This window comes from Aethina tumida, chromosome 2 (genome assembly GCF_024364675.1).
Source record: "Aethina tumida isolate Nest 87 chromosome 2, icAetTumi1.1, whole genome shotgun sequence".
In the NCBI taxonomy this organism is placed as follows: Eukaryota; Metazoa; Arthropoda; class Insecta; order Coleoptera; family Nitidulidae; genus Aethina; species Aethina tumida.
Window position 1 is genome coordinate 16,900,429 of NC_065436.1, and position 16,927 is coordinate 16,917,355.

A 16,927-nucleotide genomic window follows, 5' to 3' on the forward strand; every position below is an offset into this window, starting at 1 on the left:
GCCCGCCAGAATGTTAATTGCTACGTGGCAGCCCGTTTCGGGCAAGTTACGAGTGCAAAGGGGGTTACGAACGTGGAAACAATTAATTACATCATCTGATTGTATAATTTGGATGAACCTGCGATTCCCGAACGAACCCCTCGGATTATTGAATAACTTCATTAAAATTCCTAGGCGCCAAATTTAATGTTTCCGATACTTCATCAAGAGAGTGGAAGTGGGAGGTGCGGACCAACATAAATCCCCATCGGATGACACCCAGGCATCAAAGCCGGGCTGAATTATGAAAATCATTTACATTTAAAACAAATATTAACTTTATACCGATGCGCTTTATTATTTATGGTCCCAGCGCTTGGACGCCGTTACAAAGATTATTTAAATATTTGTTTGTTATTAGCATATATTCGATTGGTTTTTTTTTTGTATATATATATATAATTTATCGAAGGTTATTGAAATTTAATTAAGCGAGATTTATGGAGTTGGAACCCCATTAGGATTGAGTTATTTTTGCCGAAAAATAAAACGTGTCAACACGGACGCCACTTTATCTTTTTAATAATATTTAACAGGCAGGTTAGTTTCCTTAAAAATAAGATAAATTCCTTCGCCAAAGATGGCACATGCTCAGATTTATGAGTAGTTTGCGCAAAATTTATTTGTTAATCATCATCAAGTGATCAACATCAAACAAAAGAGTCTTTGACTAATACCACAAAGATATAATTTTGCATTCGGTTCAAAGAAAACCAAAAATAGTTGAAAGAAATTTCCAGTGGCATTCACTTTAGCACAGCTGGTTTGTTATTGCTCTCAAACCCGCATTGCCTTGCTTGTAAGTAGGTTTTGGCTCGTGCGGAGGCATTGCTAGGCGATAATTCCCTTTGGAACGGCACAAAGCCGAGTAAGTTTCCAACCCCCGAAGAGCTAAATCCCTGTGAAACGCAAATCTACTCTTCTTTGTTCTGTTGTGCACTTTTATACAGCATATGTTTCGGACTTAACATTAAGATTTGCGTGCGGCTTTACGCTTGACAATTCTACATCGGCCCTTTTAATTATGATATCTGTTCCTTATTTTCTTTTGCAACTCCTTCTCATCTAAAAAAAATCTAAAATTAAGTCAAAATAGTAAGAACTTAACATATTCTTATAAATTTCATAAAAAATTATGATAATATTAATTTTTAAATATTTAAATTAAGCTAGTATTTATTTTATTTAATAAATTTTATTGATGTGGTATTTTTAAAATTGGTTAAAAATTAGAGACATCAAGAAAATGAATGAATGAACAAACTGAGTCATTTTTTCAATTTTTGACTTTTCAATTTCAATTTTTAGTTGGGTGATAAACAAAACACTTTTTATAATAACTAAATTCTAATAACTATAATTTATAATTCTGCAAAATGGATGTATACCAAACTTCACTAAAATTGTTACTACTTTCCATACTTTCAATACTTTATTTCAAAATTAAAATTAATATTCTTCTAATCAATTTAATTATTTTGTTCAACGAAACCATAATGTGTTAAAATAAAGTTAAAAGAATTTAACTGAAGTAAATATATATCATAATCACTGAAAAGGTACATGATAACTGAAAGGTATGATTAGTGTGAACGAAACATTATTTGATATTTTCTGATATGTTTGGCACCTTATTCCTTGATTTGGTTGTTAAAAAAAAGTAACTCATTGGAAGGATACAAATTTAATGAACAAACTGAATCATATTTTTCAATTTTTGACTTACAAAATTTTAGACCTCAGTTCCATGATATACAAAGCAATTTCTACGGTATACATAAAATTAAATTTAAGTGCTTTCATCTTCACCTACGACTTCATAGGAAAGTAATTCAGAAAACAGATTCCAAAATATATAAAATAATTTATTACTAAATAATTACAAATAGGAAACAAACGATAATTAATAACATTTATACCAATTTACCCAAAGGGACACCTCTAAGGAAGGGGATGACAATTTTTGGTATTGTAGTTAATTAAATAATACACGATAGTTTATTAAACATGATCCCTACTATTCATCTATCCAACATGAAGTATAATCCGAGTCTATGTCAAATATAATGTCATTATAAACAACGATAAAATTCACGAATGTCTATCCACATGTAACAATAGTTCTTTTAATTGCTTTTAATTTTTTGTCCTAACTATTCTCCTTACCATTTTTTACTTGCTCTAAATCTTATTGATGTGGTATTTTTAAAATTGGTTAAAAATTAGACATCAGGAAAATGTTGAGACAGTTTTATAAAATTTATAAAGTTTTTGGTCATCTGGACTAGCTAGCAACATAACAGATAATTTAAGGCTTAAGTTCCCAAATGATCAGTTCCTGTATGATATAACATAAATTATGGCTTGAAAACAACGTGAAAAATAAGCTATTAAACATTAACTATGTTGTCTACACTCTGTATATAAGAAATTACCGGAAAGAAACGATGTACAGTAAAGAAATTTTAAGCAGCCCAACAGTGTTACTAGTCCACACCTCCGAGAAACTGTGCTACCGTTTAATTAGAAATCGCAGCGTTATTTATAATTTTTAATTAAGACTTACGACAAAACATATTATTATGATTTCTATCACGCACTTTGTTACTTGAAATTTTAATTTTAATTAGAATAAGCTCCGAATCTAGACCAGAATAAGTGAATAAGTTGCATCAACGGTATAACGGTGTTGTGGAACAGGAAAGGGCGTCGAAAATGTGTCAAATTGATTAATATATTTTCTGTTTTGGCGCCCATTAAGCCTTCTGACTGCTTCTTGTAACGTAACGTATTATTATAACAAACCATTTGGGTTTTTTAAGGATTTTCCGCATGAGATGTAAATAATAAAATTTATACAAGAACATCGTTTGCTACGTGTGCAATAAAGATTGTTTTAATCAAACGTTAGATGTAATCTTTCTAAATTGGATTTACAAAACATGTCATTATTTTTATCATAATTAAATAAGTTTTTAAAAATATAAACACGATTATTATAATAACATGAAACTCTTGTTTTATCTTTTGTTAATCTTAAAATTTATTAAATGAGGTTGGAACTAATAAAATTTGTCAGTTATGTTAATTTATATTATATTATATAATGTGACAAACACTTTTTTTATTAATAACTTAATTTTAATGACTAAATAAGTTGAAAAATAGGCAACAAAGTAATATATACATTCAACGATTTTTTACAGTAAATTTATGAGTAAAATTGAAAAAATATGTTTTCACATTTTATCTTAAAAAATGGATGTATATCACATTTCATAAAAAATATTGTTAATATTTGTAAATAAGTATTTAAATAGTGAAATAAAAATACCTGAACAACATCCAATAGGAGTGATTAGTTTATTGTAATTGTAATAGTATATTTTTGGCAATAATAAGAGAACTAATGACTAATTTCTTAATTTAGTTAATTAGGAAAAATAATTCAATAGAAGAATGTGTACTTTTACTCAATAGATTTTAATGAAATTTGAAATAAACTTATTTTGAAGAATATGAAGGAATATAATTTTAATAAAAAAGTCTTAATAATTTTTTTTAAAAATTATTTATTATAAAATAATATTAATAAAAAATAAATGAATTTTTCAAAACATCAACACATTTATTTATAACATTAACCTTTTGTTTTATCTTACATAAAATTTATAATTTATTAGAAGTCCTATTATGGAACTAATAAAATTTATTAATATAATATTTAATATAATTAAGGTGGATTTAGTTTCTTTATTATTCAATTTTAATTAATGAGAGGTAAGAAAAAAATCTATAAATTAAGTATAAATATGTGAAAATAAAAAATAAAATAGTTCTGCATTGAATTCAAAATTCTGAAAAATGGATATTTAAATTATTATATTATTATAAATTTATTATTATTATTATAAATTTATTTCTTCTGATCAACCAAATCAGAGAACAGAAAGTTTAAAAAGTATCTGGCAAAATCTATTAAGTGGAAACGAAAAATACTAGCTACAAATGGATATAAAACAACTTCAATAATTAAAAATAATTTAACAATAACAAATAGTGACACTGGATCTCATAATCAGAAGTATTTAATAACTGAAACGTGTGATACTGTATATAGTGTATCAGACAAAATTGTAATTGTGGGTGTGCTGGAAATAAGAAAACAGTTTATGAGGACTAATCACTATTTTATAATCTTAGATACTTTCAATACCTCAGGAAAAATAATTGGTAGAATGTAATTTTTGCTCAACATTTTTTTATGAAATTTGGTAGGTACTAATTTCAAAACTTGAAAATTCAAGAAAAACTTAAATTTAACTAAAATATTATCCAAATAATTTTTTCTCAATTTTTGATTGGATGGTATACAAAACAATTTTTATAATAACTATCATTAAAAAAAACTCAAATTTAATTATTTATTTATAATATAAAACATTTGTTTTATCTTATCATAAAATTTATTAAATAGTAGTCCCATCATGGAACTGACAAACATTTGTTAATTAGGCTAATATTTTACTTTTTATTTTTAACTCAATTTTAATGAATCATAAGTCGAAAGATTTGGTAGGTAATAATTTCAAAATTTGAAAATTCAAGGGAAACTTAAATTTAAATAAAATATTATCCAAATAATTTATTCTCAATTTTTAGTTGGATGATATAACATACGAAACACTTTTTATAATAACTAAGTCCAATTATTTAGTTATAATATAAAATATTTGCTTATCTTATCATAAAATTTATTAAATGGTAGTCCCATTATGGGACTGATAAAAATTTGTTAATTAGGTTAATATTTTTACTTTTTGTCAGTCAATTTTAATGAATCATAAGTCGAAAGATAGACAAGAAAAGAATCATCAACATTCTATGAAAATTGTTTTCTATGATCTTCTATAATAATTTTTTATACTTCTACATCATTGAATTTATAATCCTTCAAAATGGATGTATACCAAACTTTAGTAAAATTGTCTCATAATACTTTCAATACTTTATTTCAAAATTAAAATTAATATTCTTTCAATCAATTTAATTCTTCTGATCAACGAAACCATAAAATAGAATGTGTCGAAACCATCTGGGAATATGTCTTAAGAGGAAACAAAATGTGTCAAATGTCTAGGAAACAACTTAAATAATCAAAACATATTTGAACAGTATCAATTAGTAACTTAACTTAAGTAAATAGATCTCATAATCACTGAAAAAGTACATGATAACTGAAAGATGTGATTAGTGTGAACGAATCATTACTTGATATTTTCTGATATTTTTGGCACCTTATTTCTTGATTTAGTTGTTCAAAAAAAGTAACTCATTGGAAGGATACGAATTTAACGAACAAACTGAGTCATTTTTTCATTTTTTAACCTCAGTTCCATGATACACAAAACAATTTCTAGGGTATACATAAAAATAAATTTAAGTGCTTTCATCTTCACTTATGACTTCATAGGGAAGTAATTCAGAAAACAGACTCTAAAATATATAAAATAATTTATTATTAAATAATTACAAATAGGAAACAAACGATAATTAATAACATATATACCAATTTAGGCCAAGGGGCACCTCTAAGGATGGGGATGACAACCCATACATGATTGTATACGCTGATGGTACTCGTCTATCCACTATCTAACAATTCCCAGTCACATCAGTGTAATGTTTTTGGTATTGTAGTTAATCAAACAATACACGATTGTTTATTAAACATGATCCCTACTATTCATCTATCCAACATGAAGTATAATCCGAGTCTATGTCAAATATAATGTTACTACAAACAACAATAAATTTCAGGAACGCCTAACTATCCACATGTAACAGTAGTATTTTTAATTGCTTTTAATTTTTTGTCCTATCAACTTATACATATCGTAGAACGATTATTTTAAGAATTATTCTCCTTAACATTTTTTACTTCCTCCAAATCCTTTAGCAACAACAGCAGTTGGCTCAACTGGTTTTTTCACCGGCATATCATTCACATTACCTGATGTAAATCTTTAAATTACTTCAGATTAAGCCCGAGAATCATTATTATTGTGACACTCTTTTTAGTTCATAAATAATATTTAAACATTTAACCTGTCATATTTCAATTTTCTTTTGAAATATTGCCTGTCGAATACCGCCCACTGATGTCTCACATATGCGTGCGTTGAATCTATGATTTACCACAATTTTTCATTTAACCAGCTTGATGTTATAAATCAGATAAACATATGAATTTTAATCAGCACAGGTTTAGAAAAAAAATAACGATTTGCATACATATGCTTAAATTAAAAATTATACCGACTTCGACGAATTTCAGACGTGCAAGAAAGTATTTGTGAATCAAATTAATAACGTGGACTTGTAAAAAGTCTGGTGTTTAATAAGTTAATTGTAAGTGCATTAAGATGCTTAATTCTTAATTTTAAATGACAAAATACAACTTGTACATGTACTATCGGATGCATAAGTGGTCTGCCACTTTCGGAAACGCTTGACCTCGACAGTCACATTCTGTTACCGTGCATCGTTTAGATTCAAAAACTGAATCAGTATAAGTTTTGACACTGCCTGAAGTGTAACGAAATTACAGAATAACATTTTATACTATAAACAGGACTGCAAGGATTGAAATACGGCAAATTATTAACTAATTTTGTAGGCTTTACTCATTCAGATAATATTATTTGTGTTTTGTTGAAATTGTCATAATAAATACATTATTTAAAGCGATTATTTAAATAACAAATATGAAAATAATCTTAATTAATATTATTTTGAATTATTTAAAAATGATTTAAATTAGTATTTGAACTAATGTGATATATTTTAAAAATATTTAAAATATTACATACAAGAAACAAAAATTAATTATTTTAGTAACAACATCAAGTATTTACGAAACGTAAAATATTGGATATTAAAACATTTTGAATGTTATAATAATATATGTTATGAACAAATATAATGAAAATGATCGAGTGATTAGAAATTGTTCGTGCCTGAGTAAATTTCACGATACACGACAATTACTTAAATGTTATCAGTTATTTAATAATAATGGCAAATTGTTAATTGTATTTACTCCTATGCTGTTAAATAAATAGTTAACAGTCATGATTCACAACACTCACTTACGTTTTTAAAACTTCATTTTATGAACAATTTTGCTATTAATTTCTTTATGTGGATTAAAATTAAAACAATAAAATAACAATAGTTATTAACAATATAACATAGATTTCGTTGTAAGTGACGAAAACAGAATTTGGATTTATGGATTCAAAAATACCACTTTGGTTTGTTCAAAAAAGATCCTTACTCTTGTTTTTCAATTATTGTTTCTTTGAAAATTATTTGTTATTGTCTCTTATAACTCATTCATCATTTGTAATCTGTTTCTATAAATGATATTCTTTAAATGTTGTTGCATACAGTTTAAAAAGCATCGAGTGTAAGGTATTAAAATGTGTACATTAGGTTTTCATATTATATTATTTTGTAATTACTATTATTTAATTTTTTTATAATTAAACAAATAATTTGAATATCAATATTGTAAATGAAAATAAAAAAAATAAGATTAAGATATAAGATATTTATTGAGTAAACATATATAATAATACTTATTCATTCTATCGTTTCCAAATTCTCTCAGTTACACATATTGTGTACTTTTTTTCTTTAAATTGTTTATAAAATTCTGTACGTAATATTATACAAATATTTAATAATATGACAAAAAAATAAATGATATTTTGACATATTTTTATCAACAATGGATTTTTTAAAAATTATTTATGTATATATAGTGTTTCTTTTTGACTTTTTCATTGTTAAAAGTGAATATAAGAAACCGGCTGCGAATCTCCAACATTGTTGTTGATACATAATTTGAAATTAATATATGACGTATAATTCACAAAATTCACGTCGCGTTTCGATTGGATTCTTAAATCTAAATCATTTTAGACCTCAGAAAGTCAGTTTGCAGAATGGCCATAGTGTTTCCCAGTCACAAAATTATATTTATTTTATTATATGGAACATTAAATTGCAATAAGAATTTTTAAAATTAAAGGACTTGATAACAAATGTTACATTATAACGAAAAAACTAAAAATTAAATCATATGTAGAGGTTCTCTTCCTTCGTTACATATAAAATTAATTTTTTTCCGTGTTCTTTAAGGAAAATTATTCGCATACGCGTTTTTTCGTTTAGATTCATATTTGTTAACTTCTTTGTATTCGCAATAACAATTCACATTGAATCGACACATCTTACGGTGTGTGTGGAGTAGACAGTGCACAGTAATACAGAATGTGACCGTATAACCGCCTGACGTCAATGCATGCGATAGTACTGTGACTACAGACTCAAGTCTGTAGGGACGACTTAATTTTTCAGCAAGTCATAATAAATATCAAAATATAAACAAATAAAGAAAGGATATACACAATTTACATACGAGTATTTATAATTAAAACTGTGTAATATTTGCTCAGAATAATAATTCAAGAATATTTAAGTGTTCCTAGTCGTCTACCTTGTTGATTAATGACTTATGAAGAATCTTTAATGGCGAGATTTATGGAAGCCATAAACTTATTTTATACGTCGAAAAAATCTACAAGTAATTAAAGTATAATTTATTCCAAAATTACTTAACCGCTGAAACTGCGCCGTGGAAACTGAAAGCCAACAGTAATACAACAGTAACGTCGATCTAAAACTAGAATTTGTCGTACCTGAAAAAAAAAAAACACGTCGATGCTTCACAACAAGACGGCGTCCTATTATTTTACACGTTTCCTGAAGAGAGTCATTCGGTGACACGAATTCGCCGTTCGGCCTTTTTGTGAAATCGATCCTGTTTGTCTACGACCACAAAAAAAGCTGTTCCGCATGTCTCCCCGACAGAACGAAACGGCGCATCATATGCGATCGGCCGGAGGAAGGCACCGCGTACCCAAAAAAAAATCATTGTTTTCTTTTAAAATTATGTTGTATCAAGTTGTAGCCGGTCGATGTTGTTACAAATGGTCCGCGTTCTAAGATTTTCACATGTCGCCGTTTTTCTCGGTATTCAGTTGTGGCTGCTGCGTCTGTGCCACTTACACAACATCCATCAACGTCGCCGGTTCATCAAATGCTTGTTTAACTGTGTGAAATTCGTTACATTCTGGCTAACGGGCTGGATTTTTTAATTAAGTTTACTTGAATGTTTAGTTTTAACTGCATCGCGACCACATAATACGAATATTTCGCTTCCTAATTTAGAGTGAAATTATTATAATGGTCGTGCGTTGTGTTTTAATCAATGTCCGATTTCTTCACTCTTTACCTATATTTGTTTGATGAAACCTCGTTTGGTCGGAGTTGTTAAAAATAAATTAAATTCTAAAATTTTGACGCAATAACGTGGTTACCAACTGAGGTAAAAATACCACAGGTGTGATCATTATTCATCACTGTTGATTTATAAAAACAAACAACAATTTAATGCCGATGGTATGGAACATTTAATTTGCTAACTAAATTAGCATTAATTACTTATTTTATTACAAAATAACAATGCAAATAAATTTATTATGATTTATATATTAAAATTAAAAAAAAAATAAAGTTCGCAGTTATAGAGACTGCCGATAGAAGTGAAAACTTACAACTTTTAGTATTAAAATTTGAAATTTCATAATGTTTGAATTAAATTTATCAACATCAATCTGGTTTTCACATCTATTGACACTCCGAGTAACAATTTTATGCACTTTTTTTATTATTTAAATATATTAAGATCATGCCAAAATATAAATACAATTCAATTGAAACAACAATTAATACAATCATATTATTTATGGATAGTATTTGTATTTACTTAAATTTCAATGTACTGGATTTTTAACATTATTTTAATTGTTTGCATCATTGCCATCATTGATTTCAACAATACTTAGACTTTTTGTACTTTCAATTATTTCATTTTGTTCTAAAAAGATTCAATAGGCTTATGGTAACTAAAGTAATAAATAAAAATGTTTGATTCAAATTTAACTAAGTCTCGCATAAAAGCGGCATCGATTGTCGTTTTATGTTTTGTAGTACTGAGTTTTCGATCGTTGGACATATTTAAATAAATTTTTCACTAAATCCCTTCAATTTCACTTATAAGATATACACAGCACTATACGTCAACTCTATAGCTACAGATATACTGCTATAACCATGTTGGTGACGCGAACGCACGAGATTTCACCCATCCAAAAAGTGTCTAAGGCGCACAACACACTGCGCGTGCGCCAGTCATGAGCATGTCAATGACGCGAACGCATAATATTTCCCTATCAAAAAGTGCCCAACGCAGCTAAAGAAGTTTTCACTTCTAAAAATACATTAAATCTATTATTATTTGTTAGGAAAGCCTAATCTTCAGTTTACAAAATTTTGTTGACGGTATAAGACACAAGTATATTTTACTTTTGCTTAATAAATACCCTCCTTCGATGGTAATTGGAACCAAAATATGTACAACCGGTCACTTGATTTCAGGGCTGATCTTGAACGATTATTTGAGAAATTTACCTTCTAAACTTTGGTTTAGGTTGTTGGTCTAGTAATCGAGGTTACCAGCCAAACCAACAACTTTTTCTTTTGTCTGAATTTATTAACAAAAGAAGGACGAGCATGTCGGTGACGCGAACCCATAACATTTTCCCCTACCAAAAAGTGTCCAACGCAGCTAAAGAAGTTTTCACTTCAAAAATTAGTTCTTATTCCTTTTTCCTATTCCTTCATTATCTTCGTTCTGAGACTGCAATTGTCACTGATCACCAAAAACAAAGTATTACTAGAATACCTCCAGTAATAAGGGATGATAGCGTTACTTATACTAGTCCTCAAGATTTCGTGGATCAATTTGCTCATGAATTTAGTAGTTTTCCCATCTATATGGAAAAGTGCCAAAATTCAAAAAAGATGATAAGTCCAATTTTAGTAATAATTTTTCCTAATCAGCTCAGTTTTATGTTATTTATTTTATTGAAGTGAAAACTTCTTTAGCCGCGTTGGGCTCTTTTTGGTAGGGGAAAATGTTATGGGTTCGCGTCACCGACATGCTCGTCCTTCTTTTGTTAATAAATTCAGACAAAAGAAAAAGGTTGTTGATGTGGCTGGTAACCTCGATTACTAGACCAACAAACTATGTATCTGTCGGCGTTTCAAGAGGTACCCGAAAACTAGACCTTAAGAATAAAATCCCGGAACTAGACTAGAACAATTTTACATTTTTGAAACCAAAACTACCAAAATTACTATTAAAATTAGATCTCACACTTACACTGTATCCTCTGGCGTACCGCAGGGGTCTAACTTGGGACCCCTATTATTCCTTTTATTCATCAATTACTTGTTTATGCTGTAGTCTAGCCTATGCTGATGGTCTGAAGCTATATTATCAAGTCAACAGTATTGTACAAGCCCTTACTCTACAAAGTGATGTCGACACTTTGGTTAAGTTAGGTCAATATATTACATGGCAAAATTGATCCTTATATACTAGCCAACATTGGATTTAACGTGCCAAGACTTAATTCAAGAAGCAGCGTTTCTCTCACCACACCAAAACATAGAACCAATGTTCTGCTAAAAATCCAGTTTTCCAAATGTGTAGGAATTCTAATAAATACTACGAAGTTAATTCTGTTAGACATAAATAAAATTAATTATTATTATTATTATTATTTTTATTTGATTACACAATAACAATGCAAAAAAATTAATTACCATTTATATATTAAAATTCAAAAATAAAATCTTATTCCTTTTTGCCTAATTTATGAAAATCCTTCTTGAACCTTTGTTCATTTTTATGTCAGTATGTGGGCACATTATGCAAAGCACAGTAGGAGTTTAATAGCCATCATTCATAATACTAAAAATATTAATTATGAACAATTTAATTACAACCATGTATCTTCCTATGTTGATGAAACGCTACTGAACTTTTTCGGCGGTAATAAAAATTAATTACAAAACAAACCCATCTTCCTACTCCTTTAAATAACATATAAATCATAACAATTAATTAAAGCATTGAATCGAAATCCTTATTTAAAATCAAACTGAATATTTATGAGGAAAGGAAAACTTCCTCGAATATAACGTAAATACAAACGAACCAGATGAGAACCATTAAATTTGTAGATAAAGCGAAGAAACGGAAGCGGAAGATTTGAAATATCGATAACATTGTGTTACATTTAACCTGATTTTATAATATCGCAAAAACAATAAATCACCATCTCCAAAGCTCTGTGATTAAATCCGCTTGTAAGTGGAGAATGTGCCTAGATAAAATGCGCTGCAGCTTGCAACTACTCTTTCATGATCTTGTAGAAAGTTGAGACGGTTTTTGATATTTAGATCTATTTTAATCCATACAGTTTCTGTCAGATTAATTAATAAGCTTTTCGGTTTGTTTTGTTTGAATCACATTTTCTTTCTGAAATATCAGTACGAAGGAACACTTAATGACAGATATGCACTATATAAGAAAGAAAAAACTGGTTCATATAATGCTGCAAAAATATTTCTATTCGATTATAATTTTAATTTAATTAAAATGTTATTTTTAATTTATATTATTATTTTTTTTTATTTAATTACATCTATTTTTACAGTTTTTTCACAAAAATAATATAATGACATAAATATAATTTCACCTCATTTAATCCCATTTTTATGGAAAAAAATAGGAATACGACATATAATTATTTTAAATTTCACCACGTTATATTTTTTTAGATAAAATAATAAGCTCTGTAGAGCAGAGACAATGCTAGAATTAATTTATCACGGTAATTTAATTCTATTACGATCTAAACAAAAAAATATTGCTCTTTTATCTTAACCAAAATTCAAATTTTTAGTGTTTAATGTATAAAATCTAAACGAGAAGGGTAAGTTAATTATGTTATTTATGCATATATTTTGTCATATATTATTAGAAAAATATATCAAAATATGTTTCAGTATTTAGGGAGTTAAAGATATAACTGACGTATACAAAATTATGAACCATTATTTGTCAAAAATCTTAAAATTTAGTCCCAGAAATAGCCCTACTTAAATTAATTGTTTTATACGCTTAAAATGGATATTTGAAATAAAATTATTGAGTTATTTATGTTCAAAATTTGCAAATTTCTAAAAGAAATATTTTAAATATGACTAACTATTTATTTTAACAACTGATGAAATTAAAATTATGCGTTGATGAAAGGTTATCATTCATTAAAGAGTAATCTTTATTGCTTCTTATTTTATTTCAAATATTTTAATAAAAAATTAGTTTTTTTAAATGTTAATTTGAATGTTAATAGTTAAATTTTCTATAGTTAACTACAATTTAAGTTAGGAAAATGAATTAAAAGAATTTTTAACTATGTATTTTTCAGATATTTTCATTTAAACAAACAATATAATTACAATTATTGTATTGTAAGGTTTGTTATTATTTTTTTGAAATAATTGAATTTTTTTCCATTTCTTTTGATTTGACGTAGTACATAAACATATGGAAACTGATAGAATCGAACAAATGTTTAATATTATGTTACATAGTAAGTATAAACAATAAACATATTTCTTGGAATTCTATCACATCAATTAAGTCAGAAAAAATAAATTAGTAAAATTTTTAAATTTATTTCATTTCATTGCATTTGAATACATAAAACAATAAAATGTTTAATTATTTTTACAAATAATTGTGGACTTTTCCATTTTTTTGAATTTCCATTACTTAATATAAAATCTAATGGAAACAATTCAGTTTGAAGTTGCTGATATTCTTGATCAAATTTTAATATTATGTTAACTATTAAGTACAAAGAATATATTTTTTATAATAATCACACTAATTAAGCCAGAAAAATCGAATTAGTAAATTTTTTAAATTTGTTTTAGATGTTTCAATTCAATTAAAAAGAATAACTTTATCATGGAATATATAACACATAAAAACTTTCAACAATTTTTTTTGTATTGTTATTTTACCTTATAATAATTAAATAAATACACTATTAAGATTTTTTTAAAATTTGTATATTTTATTTAGGTTAGGTTAGGTTAGGCAAAGACAGCAGGATCTTTCCTTTCATTTCCTTAAAAAAAAAGAATAAGTTTATCAAACTTTTCAACGTTTTATTTAACTAAATATATTGTTAAAACAAAAAAGGTTGGATTAGGTTAGCCTAAGTTGGGTTAAAATCTGTTTTTAATTAATTGTAGATAAATCCATTCTTTTAAATCTGGGATATATAACATATAGGCACATAAAAAGTTTCATCAATTTTTTGTTTTGTTATTCTACGTTATAATAATTAAGTAAATACACTATTAAGATTTTTTTAAAATTTGTATATATAATTTAAGTTAGGTTAAGCAAAGTCAGCAGAAAAGGTTAGCATAGGTTGGGTTCATATGTGTTTTTAATTAATTGTAGTTCTATCTGTTCTCTTAAATCTGGAATATATAACAGGTCCTTCGCTTTCTTTGAATTTGAAATTGTACATATTGAAATTATAGTTTTAGAAAAAAATATCGTTTATTAAGAAGTTATCAAACATTTCAACATGATAATTAAGTAACTAATATTTAAGTATTAATTAAGGTTAAATTAGGAGAAATTATCACAGGTAAGATTAACAATTTGACCAAAATTTCAATATCATGTTAAATTGTTAAAAAATTGAACGCCATCATTAGAATAGAGAATTAAAATTTAATTTAAATATTTCCATTTGGTTATATTTGAAATTATGTACACTGAAATTGGAGTTGGAGAAAAACTATAATATGAAGAGTAAAAATTCTGAGTAAGTAAATAAATAGTTTTTTATGTGAACAAGGGTAAATTTTTAAAATTTAACCATAAAAAAATTATTAAAAATTAGTTAACGACAGGTTAATCTAACAAAATAATATTTTTAAATAATTATAGCTGTTATTTTTGTTAAATGGTTGTTAAAAGTAAAATTATCAAAATTTTAAATATTTTTTGAACAAGTTTGACCATTATTAATAATTAAATTAGATTAGTTAAGGTTAAATTAATTCATTTAAAACAATTTAATCACTTATTTTAAACACATAATATATGAGGAAAATCCCTAAAGGACTTTTAAACCTTTAGAAATTGAAAAGAAGAAATTTCTAAAATTTAATTATTAGTTAAGTATAGATTAGCTGAAATTTATGTCCTTTGAGGAGTAAAATTGACCATTTTTTACACTAAATTAGTCATTAGTTAACCTATTATTAGCTATTTTAGCTAACATATCCATACATTTGAAAATAATTCAAAAATTGTTGCTACAAGTAAAAGTACTAAATTTTGTACATTTTTAGAATTTGACTGTCTTTAGGGTTAGATTAGTCCAATTAAAATACATTTTTCTCATATTTTAAACACATAATATAGAAATAAAAAAACATTTTTAAAACTTGTGCATAGTAAAATGTACAAACAGCATAAGTACAAAAATGAAAACTAAATGAAAACAAAACAGGTAACTAGCAAGAAAGCAAAATGAAAAACTGGCTCCAATGCCACTTTCCTTAGAATTAATTCATTTTAATTAAATAAGACCAGAATCTTAACAAGTATTGTCAACCATCATTAAAGTGAACTCGAATCTAAAAATACAGATAATTTCTTTTTTACAATTAAGCAGAAAATCATATTTTGTTTCTTCTTATTTAACGAGCAAAAAGCATTAAAAAAAAAAAAGAAACGACGTCGGGGCCGTAACATCCACGGCTCCACGGCCCGCTATGTGTGCATAAACGCCAAACTAGTACGAAAGTCGATCGGGACACGGACCGAGGGCGTCGCGGTATTAGTAGAATATTAGAAAAGTGGCGGGGGTGACACTACTGGTGGCGACGATCTGCGTGATTGGAGAGTTCGACACTCGTAGCAACGGGTGGGCGTGACCGTGCGTGTGGTTCAACCCATTGGTGGAGCGTTCGCAGCATCACCAAGAGAGACGCAGACAGCATTTAGATGCGTCACTCTGCCGACGGTAAACCGAAGAGATATAGGTAGGCCGTGACGGCTTAAGTGGGAACTACTGCGTTTAGTAATAGAAAGAAGCGATGTTTTGTTAGTTCGCAATTATTGCAGGCCGTGTGATTAGATAAGCGATTTGACATTAACGTACGGCTGACGGACACCGCGGACACTCCGGTTCCGATCAATTAAGACGCTGCGGTTTCGTTGTGATGTTGGTTTTGTGACAGTGTTTGTGCTTCTTCATCGTCTGACACAATAGGTACGTTCAGATTTTTTGGACTATACATTTTTTTATTAACTGAGGACAAGTCTAAGACATAGTACCTGGATAAATAAACGTGTTCAGCCCACTAGACTCAATGAAACATGTACGGTACTCCAAGAATCAAGGAAACAAAATAATAATCAATAATTCCTGGAAGTCAGAATTAGTTATAAACACATAATTATTCACGCAATTTAGACAAAATAATTATAGGCCACCTATAGAACTCAGTTTTCCTTATTTTTCATTAATAAGTCCAAGGGTGTGTTATCACAACATAGTGTTTAGTATGAACCGTTTAGAGATAAATTACTATAAAACACGCAAGGCATTCCAACAGGTATTTGTAATATGTCCACATAATGTTATTTTTCACATCTACTTCCGACACATTTTGCATTCAGAATTTTAAAAGTGAAATTTTCAGAGCAATTTCTAAACCAAAGAGAAATCAAATCGGTAACGTATGAAAAAGCGTCGCCGTGATAAAAATCAATGTAATTAATGAAAAACATTTAATCCGACTG

General features: G+C 27.6%; 1 protein-coding gene across 3 annotated transcripts in view; it reads left to right on the forward strand.

The window, feature by feature from the left end:
• The window catches only part of LOC109603808 (LIM/homeobox protein Lhx9), a 50,089-nt gene that overhangs the window by 13,264 nt on the left and 19,898 nt on the right, over positions 1-16,927 (forward strand). Inside the window, exon 1 of one of the 3 annotated variants that reach the window (XM_020020314.2) lies at positions 16,194-16,394. The exons of the other annotated variants lie outside the window; for them this stretch is intronic. The gene's annotated coding sequence lies outside the window, so the exon portion shown is untranslated. Of the gene's footprint in view, positions 1-16,193; positions 16,395-16,927 lie in introns of those variants that run through there. 3 annotated transcript variants of the gene reach the window in all.